This window comes from Kogia breviceps, chromosome 17 (assembly GCF_026419965.1).
Source record: "Kogia breviceps isolate mKogBre1 chromosome 17, mKogBre1 haplotype 1, whole genome shotgun sequence".
Lineage (NCBI taxonomy): Eukaryota > Metazoa > Chordata > Mammalia > Artiodactyla > Physeteridae > Kogia > Kogia breviceps.
The window spans coordinates 62,794,353-62,810,566 of record NC_081326.1 but is presented as its reverse complement, the minus strand read 5'-3'; the positions used below and the strand labels follow the sequence as shown (position 1 = coordinate 62,810,566).

At 45.1% G+C, this 16,214-nt stretch overlaps 2 long non-coding RNA genes across 3 annotated transcripts; one reads left to right on the top strand and one right to left on the bottom strand.

Moving 5' to 3' along the window:
* The first annotated feature begins 1,082 nt into the window (after positions 1-1,082).
* LOC131743849 (uncharacterized) lies at positions 1,083-9,274 on the top strand. Of its 2 annotated transcripts, none has more exons than XR_010837493.1 (4): positions 1,083-1,294; positions 3,887-4,010; positions 4,659-4,767; positions 6,303-9,274. It is a non-coding gene; the product is annotated as an uncharacterized lncRNA (long non-coding RNA). The 2 variants fall into 2 exon arrangements; XR_010837494.1 differs by lacking the exon at positions 1,083-1,294 and adding an exon at positions 2,127-3,070.
* Positions 4,985-10,748, bottom strand: LOC136792901 (uncharacterized). Its single transcript, XR_010837495.1, has 3 exons — positions 10,620-10,748; positions 6,456-6,602; positions 4,985-5,391 (listed from the first exon to the last, which is right to left on the bottom strand). It is a non-coding gene; the product is annotated as an uncharacterized lncRNA (long non-coding RNA).
* Positions 10,749-16,214: the final 5,466 nt, after the last annotated feature.

The following is a 16,214-nucleotide window of genomic DNA, read 5'->3' as shown; positions in this document are numbered from 1 at the left end:
CCAACCCCCGTATCTGACCTGGGCTGCAAAACGACCCTCAGGACACGAGGGGTCCTTTCCAACCTGCTGAGGATAATCTCAGTCCGACGAAAGAGAGAGAAGGTTTTGGCACAAAGCTTCCTCCGTCTCACTGGCTGAGGGGAGAGTCACAGTCCAGAGCTGAGGTCAAAATATATTTAGCCAGCAGCAGTTAGATTGAAACATTTTAAGTAGAAAAATGTCAACTAGCTTGAGTAATCATCTCAACAGGCAACAAGGGAAGGGGGGAAAATGAAGCAGAGAAGTGCTAAGCAAGAAAACATTAACAAAAATATGGAACACCCTGTCCCAACACATACCAGTGAGCAGGAGGGGGGCCAGCAGAGAAAACAGCATCAGACGAAAGGAACTGCAGCAGGCGAGTGGTAAGTGGGGCGCTGGAGGGGCTGCTAGCTTCAGCACTGAAACATGCCCCTCCCAGCCCCAACTCTCAGCAGGCATCTTGGAAGGTCTGCTCTGCTGAGGCCACAGTGCATCCGGCCATGCACTGACCAGGACATGGTCAGCAGACCCTGCAACTGGCTGTCCCCTGGCAGAGCTACGTGGCCCCAGCGGGAGAGAGTTGCTGGCATCCTGGCCCCATGCAAACCCTCCCTGACTCTCGCCCCATGAGCAGTGGTGGCTTCGAAGGTGAAAGCCGACCTGGAGCCTCCTGTCTCCCCTCCAGGTGGTCTCCTTATGATCCTGCTTCATCCTCTTCTGCATCCATTCTGTCTGGTGAACAAGAGCAAGTCCCAAGTATCCACATCTTAAAGCCAAAGTCCCAAGGTAGACTGAATTTACCTTTGCCACCTACAACAAAAATCTGTAATATCCCAGAGGCAAGGGCTGTAACTAGCTTTATTCAAACACATTCTCGGGATGTCTGACACCACCCTCCCCACCCAGCTCCAACATGCCCTCGTGCCTTTGCACATGCTACTTCTCCTGCTATGATGCCTTCCTCAGCGCCACCTACTGAACTCTTACTTGGCCTTCACCTCCTCCATGGAGCCCTTTCCAACCTTTCTACCCACCTCCCTTCCCCCCTTTATTCCAGCTTCTTTCACATTGCAGCACCATAGAGACCTGGCAAATGGAACTGAAAGGGGAGCTCTTCATGAAAGGAAAGACAGACTCTCAGTGCCCCAGAAACCCTGGGCCAAATTCAATCAGCACTTGGCACACAGACAACGCTGACATATTTGTGGAATGAATGAGCGGCTGCACAAACGAACGGGTCCTAAACACCACTGGGGTGTCCAAGCTGCTCTGGGTGAGAACAAGGGCTTAATTATCAGACGCATTGGGCTTTAAGTCAGGGAGGACCCCCGATGGTGTCTAAGCTTTAAAAATTATTATTGCAGAATGAAAAACATAGACTAGAGTAGTATGTAATATGGTGGGGAAGAAAATGACACTGATTTTTACCCCAAGAACACTATTCAAAGGGGCACAGCTGACGGCCTCCAGACGATCCAGGCCCCCAGAACTCTCTGCATGCCTTCTGTCCTCTTGGATCATTTTTCAGAGAATCCCCCCTCTCCAGTCATCTGGACTTGGAAGGCATTAAATCCTTTCCCAGCTTCAGGGACCCCCAGTGACCTTCCCTTGCCAACAATTGTTTATTTGTGGAAGCAGCGTGTTGTGCTGCAGAGCACACACACGTGGGAGCAAGTGAGACCGGGGCTTGGATTCGGGTTCTGCCCCTCACCGGCAGTGCAGCTTTGGAGAGGTTACTTCACCTCTCTGAGCTTCAGTTTCCACATCTGGAAAATGGGTGCATTTTTACCTACCTGAGGGATTATTTGGAGAATGACAGGAAAGATGATGACCGTTAACAGTACACAGTCTGACACTGAGTGGGCAGTGAACACGGCCAAGTTCCTTTCTCTTCTTCCCTATTTGGTCCTTCTCCCTGTCCTCATTACTGGCTAGTCTGCACACCCCCGATGAAAAACTTCCCTAAGAGCCCGCTTTGACCAAGGAAGAGCAAACGACTCAGACAACCCTAACAGCCTCTCCCCTCTGGCTACCACGGCTTCTCACACCTGAGGATCTGATTCCTGCATCTTGCTAACTGGTCCTCCTCTGAGAGCCCTCTTTGTCTTCCTCATTCATTCACTCAGAGACTGTTATGTATGCAACAGATACTGACCAGAGACCCCTACATGCCAGGCACGGTGGTAAATACGGGGGTCATGGAGTGAACAAGGGGGTGAATGAGGCTCCTGCTGTCACCAACCTCACAGACCGATGGAGTTTTCCCAACCAGATGTGCTCAAACAGGGAAAGGATGGGAGAAAGAGGGCAAGACTCTGACACTTCCTCTAGGGCTCAGCTCAGACACTGTGTTGGTTCCCAAGGGTTCCCAAGGCTGCCATAACAAACTACCACAAACCTGGTGGCTTCAAACAACAGAAATTTGTTCTCCCACAGTTCTGGAGGCTAGAAATTCAAAATCAAGGTATCGGCAGGGCTGGGCTCCCTCTGAAAGCTCTAAGGAAGTATCTTTCCTCATCGCTTACAGCTTCGGCTGGCTCCTGGAAAACGCTGCCATTTCTTGGCTGGTGGCTGCGTCACTCCAATCTCTGCCTCTGTCATCACAGGACCTTCTTCTCTGTGTGTCCTTCTCTGTCTCTTATTGGACTCTGGGCCCACCCTAATCTAGTATGATCTCATCTTGATCCTTACCTCATCACATCTGCAAAGACCCTGTTTCCAAATAAGGTCCCATTCTGAAGTTCTGAGTTGACATGAATTTGGGGAGGACACACCATCCACCCCACTATAGATAACGTCTCCCCCAAGAAGGCATCCTGATGAGCCCTCGTCGCTCTCTGTCCCAGGCTGGGCCACCATGACACCGACTCCTCCTCGTCTCCCCATTTCATCAGGGGCATCTCGTGGCAGGGACCATGTCTGAGAAGATACTCAGTACATGTGTACTGAGCTGAACTAAAACATATCACAGGGACTAGCAACTCTTTAATGGATTCCAAGGTCAATGTATATGAGAAACAGCTTCCGAGTAGCTTCCCAAAAGTCCAAGGTGAGCAACATTTGCCAAATGCCAATCAAGAAGGAGTTAGAGAAAAACAAATACCGTATGCTAACACATATATATGGAATCTAAGGGAAAAAATATGCCATGAAGAGACTAGGGGTAGGACGGGAATAAAACACAGACCTACTAGAGCATGGACTTGAGGATATAGGGAGGGGGAAGGGGAAGCTGGGACGAAGTGAGAGAGTGGCAGGGACATATATACACTCCCAAATGTAAAATAAGATATCTAGTGGGAAGCAGCCGCATAGCGCAGGGAGATCAGCTTGGTGCTTTGTGACCACCTCGAGGGGTGGGATAGGGAGGGTGGGAGGGAGGGAGACGCAAGAGGGAAGAGATAAGGGGACATGTGTATATGTATAACTGATTCACTTTGTTATAAAGCAGAAACTAACACACCACTGTAAAACAGTTATACTCCAATAAAGATGTTAAAAAAAAAAAAAAAAAAAAGAAGGAGTTAGGGTCCATAAGGAGAAGTCCAGGGTCAGGCGTGAGAAATGATCTAAGAGAACTAATCTGTTAGCATAATGTCACCACAATGTCTTATTCTCGGTCTTGCCAACATACGCCTTTGGGGTGACGTCGTGAGAGGCTGCACCTTAAAGCAGAAGCCAATGCTGAGGGTGCTGGAGGGAGGGGGTCTGGTTTCTGAAATGTCAGCTCTCATGCAGTCTTACAGGAATTCTAGGCTCCCATTCAAACACCACGTCATTCTCTTCATGTGGGGAATTGGGGTTTTGTTTTCCCTAAAGATAGGCACAAGTCTCTTTTCCTCTTCATTTCACTTGTTTAATTAAGATTCCAGGCCTTGTGGTCCAGAAATCTCCAGTAACACTCGCAGCAGAAGCTGATGGTCCAGAAAATGGTGCTTTGAGGACAGAGATTCAAGAATTCCAGGGGTCTGAAAGACGCAAGCACAGAGGTAGGTCCTATTCGAAATCAGAGGCTATCTCTGCAGTTTCCCCAAAGGACCCATTGGCTCTACTCACATTCAGAGACAAGAGGCCACCTCAGGGCAACTGCAAAATCAAAACCCTCTGAAAGGGGCTGGAAGGGAGGCAATGTGGAGACATCTATACTCAAGATAAGGCCGAGGAGAAAATGGTAGAATTCATTAGCAGAGCCTCTGAGACACTTCTCTTTTGTGGAGTATTGGAGAAGAAAACGGAATTAATCCCCACTTTGGCTATAGATTTATTTGGCTTATCTGAAGGGCAAAACTAAGAGTGCTAATGGATTTGAAAGAGCCCAGATAATTCTCCACTTGAGGCTGAGACCACCGGGGTCTGTGCCCATGGGTGCAACGATTAGCCCGCAGAAAATGTTAGCTGAGTGAAGGAATCCATGAGTGATGATGACTGATGTTTACTGCCCAGTTGCTAAGCACCACATAACCACGTGACCTGGCTCAGGTATCACAGGAACCTTCCAGCATCTCCTCAGCACCCTTCCTGAAACCCTACCCAAAACAGCCGCCGCCCCCACCCACTGCATTATTCTTGCTCACCCCTTGTATCTTCCCTTCATACCTTTTATCATAATTATTTATTGTTTTATTTGTTTTCCTGAGTTTACTTAGTTGACACCCTCACCCAAATGGAGGTTCCCTGAGGACGGAGAACAGGGCTGCCTTGGCCACATCTGTTTCCCTGGTTCCTGACACAGAGCAATCAAAACAGGTTTGCTGAATGAATGAATGAACGAATGGCAGTTGGGCATTAGGATGCAGCACAAAGGAGAGAGGAGGTAACTTTTTAGAATAGCATGGTGGGGGGGGGGACCCAATATGAGGAAGGATTTAACTGACCCTGCGGAAGGCATGTGCTTTGGCCAGGTGAGGGCTATAGGAAGATCACTCTGCAGGCAGCCAGTGGAAGGATGGAGAAATCCAAAGAGTTTATTTATTTTATATATTTATTTTTGGCTGGGTTGGGTCTTTGTTGCTGCACGTGGGCTTTCTCTAGTTGCGGCGAGCGGGGGCTACTCTTCGTTGTGGTGCGCGGGCTTCTCATTGTGGTGGCTTCTCTCGTTGCGGAGCATGAGCTCTAGGCGTGTGGGCTTCAGTAGTTGTGGCACGCAGGCTCAGTAGTTGTGGCTCGTGGGCTCTAGAGCGCAGGCTCAGTAGTTGTGGCGCACGGGCTTAGTTGCTCTGCGGCATGTGGGATCTTCCCGGACCAGGGCTCGAACCCGTGTCCCCTGCACTGGCAGGCAGATTCTCAACCACTGCGCCACCAGGGAAGCCCCCAGAGAGTTTAGATGGGCTGCTATTCCAAGTCCCTGGGAGGGATGATGAGTTCTGGCCACTAACATGACAGTGAGGAATAAAGGGAGGGGAGGACACGTGAAACAAGACGGCAGAATCCACAGGGAACTGGAAACTAATTGGATGCAGAAAGGGGAAGAGGTGGGAAGCAAGGAAGAGAGAGCACACAGTTGCTAGCCTGGCTGACCCACAGAATGCCTGTGCCATCAGCAGAGAAGTGCAGGACAAAAGCAAGGGAAGTATGCTATGGGGCTGCCAGCCAGGAGGTGAAAGCCCCGAGACAGGTACAGAGGCATCCATGTCCAGAGCAGTGTCCCCTGCCCAGGGGTTTGCACAAGCTCCATGGATCTGTAATCTTGCCTATAGTATGTCTCCCCCACTAGATCTTAGGGGCCTTTCAGAACCCCTTTTGAAACTACCCAGTCACCACTGAAAATACCTCTGACAATGGCTTGTGTCGTGACCTTTCGCATCTGCAGAGGAGCCTATAAGGCAGTTTCTGAGTGGACGAGAGCACAGATGGGGCCAACGTGCCTGGCTGTGTGGCCCTGAGGAAATTAACTAACCTCTCTGTTTCTCCGTTTCCTCAGCTCTAAATTGGGTATTATGATAATACACCTGCCTCCTCATAGAGTTTTTGAGAGGATTAACTGAATGAATATACAAAAGTGCTGTCTGTAGGTTAGCCATTATTACCATTTCTGTCCTTAAATATAATGCACTGCAAAGAGCCATCTGTAACTGTGTGGCCTTGGGGACATCTCTTAACCTCTTGAGCATCAGTATCCCCTTTGGCAAAATGGACATGATGACGCTATCACTCTGTAGTGGGTTGAATCATGGCCCCAAAAGATAAAACCTTATTTGGAAAAAGGGTCTTTGCAAATGCAGTTACATAAAGCATCTCAGGATGAGATAATCCTGGATTAACTGGGTGAATCGTAAATCCAGTGGCAAGTGTCCTTATATGAGAAAGGCTGAGGGAGATTTGAGACACAGAGGAGAAGGCTGCGTGAAGACGAAGGCAGAGACGAGCTATGCAGCCCACAAGCCAAGGATGCCTGAAGCCATCAGAAGCTGGAGGAGACAAGGAAGAGTCCTCACCAGAGCCTCCAGAGGGAGGGCAGCCCTGGCAACAACTTGATTTTGGACTTCTGGCCTCCAGAACTTGAGAGAATACACTTCTGTTGTTTTAGGCCATCACGTTGTTTCAGCAGCCAGAGGAAACTAATACACTCCCTCATAGGATTGCTGCAAGAATTAAAAGAGGTAACATCCATAACGTAGCTGGCAATCAACAATTCACAACAATTATTGTTATAATTTACCTCCTTTCTCTGGACCTTCTTCTCCCCACCTGTAAAGTCAGAATTTAGATGGGATTAAAATGTCCAAGTTTTTGCTACCTTGTGCCGGCTCTTTCACCCCTCAACTCCCTCAAAAGGGAGGTTGGGACCATGTTAGTTTCTCATCTACCTTCTTCTCCCTTCTGTCTCTCATTCCAGGGGTCCATGAAAGACAATGTCCCCAAATGACGGGTCTTTACATCTCTGTGTCCATCATGGAGGATCGTGGGCACTTATCCTCATCTTCAAACTGGATGTGATGATGAGACCACAGAATCCTGAGCAGTCACCCTCCAAATCTTCCAACATGAAAGAAGATCCCGGGCAAGTCACTCAACCCCACTAGGACACGACTGCCCAGATTATATTTTAGGAATTATAATATTCTCCCCCTTCTCAGGGCTTGATGAGGAGGAAGCACTTAAGACAACCATATCAATGTCTAAAGCAAAAATAGTAACCACGAATGGTGGGAGTGCTAACAGACATAAAAGTAAAATGTGCAATGGCATTAAGAATGTCAGTGACATTTAAAATTTAAATTTACAATGACATTGTAAATGACAACGATCCAGAAAGGATGGGAGGAAGGAGATGGCAATGCTTCACGGGTGTACTGGATGGGGACCTCTCACCAGACTACGCAAAGGGGCCCCTTAACTACTCTCCCTGGCTCCATTCTCTCCTCTTCTCACTCTTGCCCTGCCACTCAAAGTCAGGACTGGAGGGACACTCCTAGCAGAAGGGCGGGAGCAATAGATCCATTTATCTTTCTAAAAAATAAATCCGGCCAGATCCCTCCCTTGCTTAAGTCGCTTCGAGGAATTCAAACTCCACTTCCATACCCATGAAGTCCTTTGTATGTGTAAGAATAAACAGCCTCGGGGCTTCCCTGGTGGCGCAGTGGTTAGGAATCTGCCTGCCAACGCAGGGGACAGGGGTTCAAGCCCTGGTCCAGGAAGATCCCACATGCCGTGGAGCAACTAAGCCCGTGCGCCACAACTACTGAGCCTGTGCTCTGGGGCCCGCGAGCCACAACTACTGAAGCCCACGCGCCTAGAGACCGTGCTCCACAACAAGAGAAGCCACTGCAGTGAGAAGCCCGCGCACCGCAACTAGAGGAAGCCCACACGCAACAACAAAGACCCAACACAGCCAAAAATAAATAAAATTAAATTAATTAATTTTAAAAAAGGAAAAGAATAAACAGCCTCCACTTGATTAGGTAACAAGTAACATGGTAGCAGAGGTCCCACCCAAAAGGTACTCAGTGAATGCTAATTTCCTTGCTGCCTCCATACTCCCTGCTTTCTTCAACTGGCCAGAAAGAGAACTCTCTTATTTCCTATTAACAAACAATGCTTATTAGCTATTAGCTGTAGCTGCAGATACATAGAAACAGAGACCAAATAGATCTCAGATTCTTGGCCACTGGCTCCCCATCCTATAGGGACACAGTGACCTGCTCTTTCACGCCAAAGTCACAGGACATGCTTCCTACAAGGGCTCAGTCCCAGGGAATGTGGTCAAAGCCTTATATTCTAATTCTTGAATTAGAAAAGAAGTTTTCAAGGAAATATTTTTGCCCTCAAAATTGCCTCCTTCTTTTTATCTAGAATGATGATTTGTTATTCAGTGACTGAAAATTCATGAAATTTTGTGGTTAGAGCAAAAACGTCACACATGATTCTATATGTCCACGCATTGGGGCTGAGAAAATCTGACAGTGAAAACCACCGTTTCTTCCCCTAGAGTTTAAGGGCCTCCAGCCTCTTTTTTTTTTCTTATAATATTTTATTCCCTTAAAAACATTGCTTTAAAAAAATCATAACTAGATACAAGGCTCTATAAATAAAGACAATGGTCAAAGCACTGTATTTTATTAGATTAGTTTCAAGATTCAAATTCTCAAATGCAAATGTAACATTTCCGAGTCATGGACCCGGAAGTAGACCTGACAGACCAGCTGGTCCAATCCAGAGAGACAACATGGAGAAATGGAAACAATGGTGAGTCCCATGAGAAGCATCCAAGGACCTGGATTTGAGGTTCACTTCTCCCTGCACTAGGCATAGGACCTTGGGCAGGTCACTAAACAACCAAGTCTTGGCCTGTAAAACGGATGAATCTCATCTGCCCAGCATGCTTGAGAAAATCGTGATAGTAAATGGAAAAGCTGACAGTGCTCTATAGTGACCAGGGATAAATATTCTCCCACACTCTTCACTCTACCTCTCTGGACTCAAGGCCCATTTGGCCTGGGGAAGCAAGAGTAAAGGGATAATTAGAGAAAGTCATGGAACACACATGTGTAACCAGCATCTGGATCAAGAAACAGGATATTATAGCACCTCAGAAGGCCCCTTCACACCTTGTTCCAGTCATTAGACTTTCCAGGGGGAACCACTATCCTGACTTCCAAACCTCATATTAGTTGCACCTATTTATGAGTTTAATGTAAATGGAACTAGTAGGTTGAACTTGTCTACATGACTTCTGCTCAACATTAAGTTTGTGAAATTCATTCACATTGTTATGTGTAACTTGTTCATACCTGTTGCCTATAGTATTTAACTACATGACAATATCACAATTCATGTATCTGTTTTACTCTTGATGAGCATTTGTGTAGTTTCCCATTTGGGGCTATTATGAACATCCACGTGCATATCTTTTGGTGAACATTTGTGTGCTTATCTGTTGAGTGTATATCTACTAATGAAATCGCTGGGTCACAGGGTGTGCGTAAGTTCAGCTTTATAAAAAAACTGATACAGCCAATCAGTTTCCCAAACTTGTTGTACCAACCTCTACTCCCACCAGCAGTGTATGAGAGTTCCAGTTGCTCCACATCTCAACAACACTTGATATTGTCTTTTTCATTTTAGCCATTCTGGTGGGTTGGGAGTCACACTGCAGAATGATATTTTTAAAGTGTAAAGCAGATTATGTTTCCCTGCCAATGGCTTCTTTCTGCAAGCAGAATAAAACCCAACTCTTCAACCTGACCTATAAGGCCTTGGTTACCTCTGACCTTCTCTCTGACCACTCACTCTACTCACTATTCCTCCACTCCACCACCTTTCCCATCTTCAGATATGCCAAGGTCATTCCCAACTCAGGTTCTTTATATTTGCTCTTTCCTCTGTCTAGGAAGTTTTCCTCCAGATCATCCCATGAATAACTACTTCTGGCTCACTCATACATTCAGAAAATATTACTGAGTGATTATCAGGTTCCTTCTCAAATGCCACCTCCCTCCAAGGATCCTTCCCTGATTACCATCAAATGTAGTCAAGATTACTCCACCACCACTACCATCACCCCACATTTACTCTCTAGCCCCTTATCTTGCTTTATTTTCCATTTAGTACTTATCACTACCTCCCATTTCCTCTTTTAACATTTCTTAAAAGAGTGCCTTATCACACTAGTATATAAGCTAAGAGCAGAGACAGTCAGTGTATCTTCAACTAGAACAGTGCACCCAGTAAGTATACAATAAATATTTATGGGATGAACAGAGAATGAAAGGGAAGGAATTCACATAGCCTTCTCAAAGATAACCATAGAATATTAAGGCTAATGGAGCCCCTTCTATGTTTTTCTATCTTACTCCCTGTCCCCATCCCACCTGACTGATAAAAATGAAGCTCAGAAAGATAAAGTGAATTGGTCAAGTCAGCAGCAGAAATGGAGTTTGAATCCAAGCTCATGATTTCTAGTTCTAGTTTACTATTCTGCCTGCAAGAACAGGGGACAAAGTCTAATCCCATTTGAATGAGTCTCTGATTATTGAATATTGGACATTAGGAACTGATTCAACCTAGAGAAGTCCCCTCTCATACCATGAAGGTAGACAATACATCAATAGAATATGACACAGGAATCACTTCTGGTTTCCCCCCAAATCATCTCTGACCTTGGTTCAGAGGAAGAGGATGACGCTGAGAGGGTAAATATGGATGAGCGTGGCTCTGAGTCTACCTCCCATTCTCTCAAGAAAGGAAAGTGAACCATCTTGGCAGGAATAATTTCCCTGGGCTCCAAGGGCCTGAGATCTACCAGGAGATCATGGCCTATCGGGTGAGGGCCCTGTCTCACATGCTTAGTTTGGGTGAGAATCAGGTTGTACCACAACACGAGCCTCAGGGCCAGTTGCATAATTGGATATGTAATCAGTACCTTCAAGAACTTCAGCCAAAAACACTCCTGACACCACTTCGATCTTGTTGAATCAACTCCAAACCCCATGACTGGATGATTCACTGGTCTCCTCTGGGGTCATGACTATCAGGTGCTGACCCAGGAATTAGGGCTAAATTCATAAGGGGAAAGATCCACTAGTTGGAACTCTGGTTTTTCCAGTGCTTCAACCTACTGCTCCTTGGGTTTCCAAGCAGTGATGGAGGCCGTGTTGGTCTCTTCCTCATCAATCCAAATAAGTGGAAGATAACCAGAGATCAACTAGATAAGATAGGGAGCTACTGTTTGGGAAGAAATCAACCTGGAATGATTAAAAAACAAAAACAAAAACATACAAAACCACAACCTCCTATCACAATTCCAAAATCCAAAAACCTCTGAAAACTTTTTTTCTTTTTTTTAAAAATTTTATTTCTTTTTGGCTGCATTGGGTCTTCGTTGCTGCACGCGGGCTTTCTCTAGTTGTGGCTACTCTTTGTTGTGGTGTGCTGGCTTCTCAGTGTGGTGGCTTCTCTTGTTGCAGAGCACAGGCTCTAGGCACGTGGGCTTCAGTAGTTGTGGCACACACGCTCAGTAGTTGTGGCTCGTGGGCTCCAGAGCTGCAGGCTCAGTAGTTGTGGTGTACGGCCTTAGTTGCTCCATGGCATGTGGGATCTTCCCGGACCAGGGCTCGAACCTGTGTCCCTTGCCTTGGCAGGCGGATTCTTAACCACTGCACCACCAGGGAAGTCCCTGAAAACTGGGTTTTTTGCTTGATTGTTTTCTTTTGTATATTTGCAGCAAATTCATCTGGCAGCAAATCCTGAGAGTGAAAACTAACATGATACTATTTTTAGCCTTTATTTATCCTACTTTGGGTGCATACTCAGACATTTTGATGTAGAAATATTACCATTTGATTTTTTTTAAAGAAGAGTTTATTAATTAATTTATTTATTTTTGCTGTGTTGGGTCTTCGTTTCTGTGCGAGGGCTTTCTCTAGGTGTGGCAAGTGGGGACCACTCTTCATCGCGGTGCCCGGGCCTCTCACTATCGTGGCCTGTCTTGTTGCAGAGCACAGGCTCCAGATGCGCAGGCTCAGTAGTTGTGGCTCACGGACCTAGCTGCTCCGCGGCATGTGGGATCTTCCCAGACCAGGGCTCGAACCCGTGTCCCCTGCATTAGCAGGTGGATTCTCAACCACTGCACCACCAGGGAAGCCCTACCATTTGATTTTGAGGTGCTGAGTCAGACCCCAATGGAGTGATCAGAATATACAATATATTGTACATCTTACTACTTTAATGAAAACTGAAAAATTCTTAATACAAAAACACATCTTGCTCCTAAGATTTTAGGTACGCATGGCAGACCTGTAATTCTTCACTTACCTTATTTGTTCTGCACAAAAAACTAGGGCAGACAGTATTGTCCTCGTTTAACAAATGAATAAACTGAGGCTCAGAGAAGTTATATGACCTGTTATCTATCACTGCATAACAAATTACTCCAACACTTAGTGGTTTAAAACAAAAATAAACATTTATCGCTTCACACAGTTTCCGTGGATCAGGGATTTGAGAGTGGCTTAGTTGAGTGGTTCCGGTTACGGGCCTCTCATGAAATTGTAGTCAAGATGTTGACCAGTTATCCAGCGTGTTTTATCTGAAGGTTTGACTGAGGCTGAAGGATCCACTTCCAAGATGGCTCACTCACATGGCTGTTGGCAGGAGGCTTTGGTTTCTCGTCACATGAATCTTTCCCTAGGTCTGCTTCAGTACCCTCCCAATATGGCAACCAGAGCAAGTAACCCAAAACAGAGCAGGATGGAAGCCACAATGTCTCTTATGACCTACACTCACAAGTCACATTCCATTCGACTGGTTACAAAGGTCAGCCTTTCAAACATGAGGAAGAACTACAAAAGAACATAAATGCCACCACAATTATATAATATTTTGTTTATGTTTTACAGATAAAGTCTAAGCAACTGGTCCAAGGTTGCATAGCTCGTCAGATGCAGAATAGGACTTGAAGCCAGGCTGACCAGTTCCAGAGTCCATACTTTTAACTGTGACATGATAATACCTCCTTCAATTTACTTGACTGTCCTCTAATATATTGGACATTTAAGTAAATTCCAATTTCTTGTTACTATAAATCATACTGAACACTTTCCACATAAATCTATATCTCCAGCTCCTGTTCTTTTGTTAGGACAAATGCCTAGAGACAAAATTGCCAAGTCAAAAGGTATGAACTTTTTTAATCCTCTTGACATATATTACAAAAAATAATCTCCAGAAAGGAAACACCAATTAACAAACTCAGTGAAAGTTCCTGTGAATGCCTGTCTCACTACATCCTTAATACAACTGAATATCATTATTGTTTAAATCTGTTCATTTTATAGTCTATAAATACTTATATTGATTTGCATTTCTTCATATAGTTATTATCATTATTTATCTGCACATTTAGGAGTTTTGGTTGTAAGCAATAGAATTTGACTAATTTAAAGTTTTTTGTATCCAAAGAATACAGGTGGCTCATGGAATTAAAGGGAAGGTTGGAAAATATGGCTTGTAAAGAAAAGACCAGAGCATGCCGAGGGCTCTAGGCAACAGGAAGGGATGGATGGCCTTAAAGACTACAATCGCTGGAATGAGTCAGTTTCAACATTCTATCCATCCTTGGGTCAAAGAGCCCAAGCCTGAATCATGTACCTCACCTTGGGTAGGGCAGGGCAAGGTGCCTTGATTCAACCAAGACAGCACTTAGTGGGGGAGAGGTAATTACCCAGAAGTAGGTAAACTGCTGTTACCAAAAGAAGGAATGGATCCTTTACAGCTAAAGAGCAATAAATGTCTACTACAAGGTTCAATTTGATGGCTCCCAAACCCATGCTGTTAAGTTAAAAATTCTCTGCTCCTTATGCTGGTTCGTTGTCTATTTTTATTCATTGGTCAAGTAAAATAACTTTACTTTGTTTTTAACCTCAGAAGTTCAGCATCATTGGAGTCCCCACCATGGACAAGCCAGGGAAGAGTTCTCTTTGGTTGGGAGAAGTCTAAAAATGTAGAAATGTGGAGGTACGACGCCTTCAACTTTGCCAAGTAAAATAAGCAAGAACAACGGGATTAGACCTGCTCTGGTCTGAATGTTTGTGGCCCCCCACCCCGCCCAAATTCATATGTTGAAATCTTAATGCCCTATGTGATGGTATTAGAAGGTGGGGCCTTTGGGAGGTGATTAAATACTGAGGGTGGAGCCCTCATGAATGGAATTAATGGTTTTATAAGAGACTCCAGATTGCTTCCCAACCCAATTTCCATCACATGAAAATTGATGTGACGAAAAGTTTGCAATCTAGAAGAGGGCCGTCACCTGACCATGCTGGCACCCTAATCTTGGACTTCCAGCCTCCAGAGCTGTGAGAAGTAAATTTCAACTGTTTATTAGTCACCCAGTTTATGGTATTTTGTTAGACTGAGATAAGCCCTTTACTGGGGGTTGGCAAACGTTTTCTGTAAAGAACCAGACAGTAAATATTTTAAGGTTTGAGGGGATAACATTCTCTACCACAACTACCCAACTCTGCTGTTGTAGCACAAATGTACTCAGAGACAATAAGGAAACAAATGGACCTGGTTGTATTCCAACAAGACTTTACTGACAAAAACAGGTGGCAAGCAGGATTTAGTCTTGGGGAGAGGGGATACTTTCCTGACCTTGTCTTTAAACCAAACAACAACAAAATGCATAAATGCTTCTGTTTGTGGTTATTTTAATCCTGGCTCCAAAACAGTAACATTTCTCTTGTGTTTTTAAAGAATGCCAATATTTAGGACAGTGTTCACTTGATTTATCACCTGCATTTTAACTATAAATTACTTCAGGTGATTTGGGCTTGGAGAAAACATGAGAGCAATCATGAACTATTTGGTAAGGACTCAATAGCCACCTCAAAATCAACTTCACTATCCATGTAGATGGGGACAAGCAGGTGTGTTTATTCATTCAAGAACATTCAACATGCATTTACTCAGCACTTATTATGTGCCAGGGACTGAGGCTAGATACATAAAATACAGAGGTCCAGGCCTTAAAGAGTTTAAGCCTGGTGGAGAAAATTACAGTCTAGAAAAATAATCCATAGTTGTTGAGTGTTACTCTAGTGGATAATGGATGGGTGTTACAGAGAACTGGAATCAGGTTTGAAGAGCTGTTAACTGTCTGAAAATGGAACAGGGTGCCTCATGGACAGGTCGGAAGAACTCCAGCTTTTCGGGATAACCAATGCCCAAGGCCAATTCCTAATCTGGGTAAATCTCAGACTGTATAGCTCTGTAAGATTCTATAATCACCAGATATCCCTTGGAGTGCCCGCAAGATTTATAAGAATTCCCCCTTCAGTGGGTGTCCTCCTCAATATGTCATGTTGAGCTCCCAGTGGCTGAATCTATACTATGTTCTGATGCCTGTGTTCATGACTGATTGATCCAGGGGTTGACAACTGACCCAAGTAGGGTACAGTAGAAGGTCTCCAGCGATGGCCACCATTGATTCCTTTCCTCCTTCTGTGCACACGTTACTCCTCACACCCAGAAGGGAAGTCTATTTCGCCTATACTTGAATCTGGGTTGATCTTAGTGAATTTTTTGACCAAAGGTAATGGCAGAAGTGATGTTGTCTGACATCAAAGGCTAGGTCAGAAGACCTAGTCCTTAGTCCTTTGTAACATATGCCCTTGGAACTCAGCTGCTATGCTGTGAGGAAGTCAAGCAGCCCCATGAAGAGAGGCTCACATGGCGAGAAACTGAGGTCTCCCCATTGATGGTCTGGCTGAGATCCCGCTGACAACCAGAAACCACCTACTAATCATGTGAGTATGCCATCTTGGAAGCGGATCTTTCAGCAGCATCAGCTGATGCTGCATGAGCTACGTCGCTGAGCCCTGCCCAAATTCCTGACTCGTAAATCAGGAGATGAAATAAAATCATTGTTTGAAGTCACTAAGTTCTGAGGTACTTTGTTATTCAGCAACGGATCATTGGAACATGAGCTAACCACAGTCTTTCTCTCCCAACGATTTGAAATTTCGGTTGGAGATAAACAAAATATTGGAAATTTTAGGAGCCGAGTCTCATTAAAAGCAACCCTTGGTGTGCATTAGAATCACATGGAGAAACTGTGTCACATGTAAAGTTCTGGTCTACAATCTTTCCCCTAAAGTTCTGAACCAATCAGACTGGGTAGAGCTTAGGGATATTTTAAGCAAACATTGTAAGAAAGCATCCCAGGTGCTTCTGATATCATGGACTAAAACCAT